Genomic DNA, 5095 nt, shown 5'->3' with positions numbered 1-5095 from the left:
TTTAAAACGGTCATAAAAACGTTGTCTCCATTGTATCGATCCAAAAAATACGAGAATCGACATTCGATTTTTTCTCAGTTGATTCATATAATTGCATACGAAAATCTGGAAAGTTTTAAGGAAATTTGAATTTAAGACTGGTACAAAAAATTAAGCGGGCTTGGCGCATCCCATCTTTCCGATAAATTTATGCTGCCAAGTTGTCGTACCTTCAATCTGCAGCCACCGAATTATGAAGTTTTTAATAGATGAGTATTTCATATATACATATCAGAGGTGTTAAGTAATGCAAACAGCGTGACTGAAAATCGAAACTGCAGCCTTTCAGTCACTTTTTTTACTAAAGACTGCAAAATTGAAGTCACCAGTCTTTTTTGTCATGACTGGTCAGTCCGTTTGCAGTCATCGGTGAATAACGATATTTCAAAGCAGTCATTTAGTAATAAAAATAAAAAAGTTTGACAAAATTAAATTAGAACTCAATTATTAGGCAGCATTTATTTTTTATTCATAGATATTATGAAAAACTCTTACAAAAAAAAACAAATACACATATTTATGTACAAACATATATATATGTATATACAAACAACCAAAAAATTAATTATATTACATAAATATAAATACTGCAAACTGCGAAAACTCCCAAATACATATAAACCAAAAATTGCAAATTGCTTATAATTACAAATAACAGTAGAAATTTCAATCGCAAAAATTAACAAGTTACATATGTATAAACATAACGTGATGAAATTTTCAATGTATTTTTTAAGTTTTTTTTTGATTTCCTTCAAAGGCGCACTTAATTTATTTTCTTAAAAATTAAAGATATAATAAAGTACTTAAGGACTAATACAAACTTCTTGATTTACTTTGAGTAACAACAATTTTTCGAAATTGTTGTCAGAAAGAGTTCCACGACGAGGAGTATTTAGCAATGAAGCAAACGAAAAAAAGCCGCTCCACTGCAGCTGAACATGGCAAGGCTGTATTATACTTAATGTACGCTTTTTTTAATGCTGGGACATCGGTTCAGCATGGAAGTCGATGTAGATTTGTCCACCATGTATGAGAGAAATTCTTCCTCAACTGACGTAGAAGTATTCATACTCTGATGCACTGGATCATCTTGAAAGTACATTTAAAATTTGTTTACGGATATAAACAATTTTTTTTAAATTGTTTACTCGTTTTACCATTAAAAGAGAAGTCAAAAAAATCATTACAGCCGGCCTCGCATGGTGCTGTGCTTTGGCTAGAGCAAATACTTTCATCGAATTCTTCTGATAAAAGAGTTTTGACAAAATCATCAATTTCCTTGATTTTGTCTGTATCAAAAATCGGATTTAAACATTTGACCCACTTCAATTTGATATCTGGACAAAGTACCGCAGCCACAATTCCGTCATCTACATTTTTCAAATCATAATAATTTTTAAATCTCTTTTGCAAAGATTACTCCAAAGAATCAACTATGTTGGTAAAGTGCTTTAATGTGCTGTTTGCTTGCATTTTGCGATATTTTGTTCTTACATTACATGTATTACATATACATATATGTTTATTAAGGGGTTAGAATCAAAAGGATCTAAAGAGGTCTGACATTAAATTAATTAAAGTTAAAATTCATTGCTTGTTGTAAATTCTGGGTAAATTCAAATGATTATTGCCCTGGCACTACAATATCCGAAATGACTTGGATCTCTTTGTCACCAAATAAACACTATATTTAACTATACAAATATGGGCATAACTTATATTTTCAAAATGTGTCACTTAGACCCTTATGATTCTAACCCCTTCATAAGTACACTCCCAGCCATTTGAATAGGGGACCCCTTTCATCCTCGGTATTAACAGTTTTCTTTTTTTGTTTATATAATATTCATTAATATTTTATTATCTGCTTTTTAAACTATAAACAAATACATAAAATCTGTGAAGGCTGTTAGAAGTTAATTATATCATTTTTTAGAAAAATATCGGGCATTCCGTTTTTTAGCCCATTAAATTTTAGTACCAGTTTTTAGTGGCTCCAAAATGTTATTGATTCATTGCAAATTTTTTGTTGTAATAGGCATTTTCTTCATATAAAAATACGCTACAAAACTGCATACCAAAATTTTATTTGAAATATTTATAGATATATTGATAACAAAAACAAAAATTAAAGAATCTCTGCATTGCAAAAAAATCAGTATAAGTACAAACGCTTTATTTGGCTAGTGTATGTAATGTAAAAAGCATATTTTTAAAATAACGGTTGATTTCGAAATAAAGCATACTTTTTTCTCTTGTCATAAAAAAAAGAAATTTCGAAATAAATAACAATTTTCTTAAGTAGAGCTAAGAACTTATGAAGTTTCTGTTGAATGCTCATATCGTTGTCTTAATATAAGTATTAACTTCGTTAAGTATAAATTTAAGGATTGTTAGCTAACTGATAGCTTTTGAATAGATCCAGATATTGAAACCGTTATGAGCAATGCATGATTAAAAAATCATTTATGTACAATAATGTTTGTAATTTCAGTTTTTTGCTCCTTTAATAAAATTAAGTAAAATGCCTTATTTGGCAGCAAATATGAATCGATCTTGGGAGATCGATTTTTTTTTGATGATTTCTTCCTGCATCGATCCTTTTGGTTTTAATTCGAATCGATTTAAAAATTGATTTTTTTTTTATTTCCATCTGGCATCTCTAGCATCAGTTGGAAGTCTAACTTCATCATTTAGACGAAATTCACTATTGGATGGTTAAAAAAAATACATATCATGCTAGTACTGAAAAATATCAATATATACTCCCATTCATTTGAAAAGCACACCTTTTTGATCAGTTTATACTTCTTCTTCTTCTTATTTGGCGCTGTAACCGCCTAAGCGATTTCGGCCGAGTTCAAGAAAGCACGCCAGTCGTTTCCTCTCTGTGTCAACTGACGACAAATTGGAAATGCCAAGTAATGTCAAGTCGTTCTCCACCTGGTCTTTCCATCTCAGTGGCGGCCTTCCTCTTCCTCTGCTACCACCAGCGGGTTCCGAGTTGAATATTTTCAGAGCTGGAGCGCCGGTGTCCATTCGAACGACATGACCAAGCCAGCGGAGCCGCTGTATTTTAATTCGCTGCACTATGTCCATGTCTTAAAGGCCCGTAAAGCTTCCGCAAAGTCTTTTTCTCGAACACTCCAAGTGCCGCTTCATCGGATGTTGTCATTGTCCATGATTCTGCGCATATAAAAGCACGGGCATGATGATGAGTGTGTTATAGAGTGTGGTTTTCGTACGTCGACAGAGGACTTTACTCCTGAATTGCCTACTCAGTCCAAAGTAGCACTTGTTGGCAAGAGTGATTCTGCGTTGGATGTCCATGCTGCCATTACTATCGTTGTTAATGCTGGTTTCCAAGTCAACGAAATTCTCTACTTTCTCGAAATTATAACTGTCAACAGTGACGTGGGTGCCAAAGCGCGAATGTGCTAACTGTTTGTTTGATGACAGGATATACTTCGTCTTGTCCTCATTTACCACCAGACCCATTCGCTTCGCTTTCTTATACAACTTGGAAAAGGCAGAACAGACTTCGCGGTTTTTGATACCGATGATATCGATGATATCGATATTATCGGCATAAGCCAGCAACTGAGTCATTTTACAGTTCAGTTTGGCGGCGAAGCCAAATTCAGACATAGTGGCGTATAGGCAACTCCTTTTAGTGCCGCCGAAAGCAGCTTTAAAGTCGACAAATAGGTAGTGGTTGTCGATCCTTTTCTAGCGGGTGTTTTCTAAGATTTGGCGTATTGTGAATACCTAGTCTATGGTGAATTTGCCAGGTTTAAAGCCACACTGATAAGGTCCAATCAGTTCTCTGATAGTGGGCTTCAGTCTTTTGCACAATACACTCGATAAGACCTTAAAACCTATGCTTAGAAGGCTGAACGCGCGGTAGTTGGCGCGAATGGCGAGGTCGCCTTTCTTGTCTGACTATATTCTCCATAAGAGTTGATGCATACACCTCATCAACTCCTCGCCACCGTACCTGAATAGCTCAGCTGGCAGGCTGTCAGCTCCAGCAGCTTTGTTATTTTTCAGCCGCGTTATTGCTATTCGTACCGCGTAGGCTTACAGATATAATCTTCATATAGTATTCATCATAAAATGATTCACCGGAACTACATGTGTGTTTAAATTAACTTTTAAGATGCATAGTTGGCAACTCTAATAAAAAATTTGATTATTTGATATTCATAAAGGAATAATTTATTGAAATTACATACATATGTATTATATATTTAATGTAACTTTTCAGGTAGGTGGCAACCCTATTAAAAATTATTATATCTTAATAAAAGTGCACTGAACTGGCTTTCGCTCGATAAAAGTGCTGCAAAATTGTACGTCTCTTAAATATTTAATTCACTAAGTTTTCAGACAGATGGCAACCGTATTTAAGAATCTGTTTTTTTTTTTTGCAAAACCGGTAAAGCTGACTTTCAAAATTATGTTTCAATATTTAAATTTGATATAGTATGACGGGATATATGGAGCGACACTGTATGTCTTAAAAAAATTTGTAAGCAATCTTACAAAAATGTAAACAATATTATTGCACAATGACAGTCATAAGCGGAAGAGCACATGATCGCCAACAAAATATGTATCAATCATGACAGAATTAGATTCGGTACTTTTTCATTGCCTGCTGAATGGCGATTGCTATCAGAAAAATGTCCATGTTTCTGGGACCACGAATCGACCTTTAGCTCTTTAGTTTGTTATTTTTCACGACTGTTCAAAAATGCAGCAGCATCTCCTAACAGCTAAATTAATAAGGAACCTTTTAAAGAAGCATTGATTTTTATTATTATTATTACCTCCCTTTTATTAGCTCGGGATGTAACTATGTAATATTGATGCGCCTAAAAGATGCAGCTATTTATATTCTCACGTTACATACATGATGACAGTACGAATGGAAATTATAATAGCGAGGTTTTAGTTTTTTAAACTATAATTTTATTATCAGTTTGAATCGGAATCCCTACAATAAAAGTTTCTATGCATACAAAGTCCGTTAAATACTCAAAGAAATTCG

This window comes from Rhagoletis pomonella, unplaced genomic scaffold (genome assembly GCF_013731165.1).
Source record: "Rhagoletis pomonella isolate Grant_MI unplaced genomic scaffold, Rhpom_1.0 Rhpom_scaffold_00007, whole genome shotgun sequence".
NCBI classification, from domain to species: Eukaryota; Metazoa; Arthropoda; class Insecta; order Diptera; family Tephritidae; genus Rhagoletis; species Rhagoletis pomonella.
The sequence above is the reverse complement of the archived record's forward strand: the minus strand, read 5'-3'. Positions refer to the sequence as shown.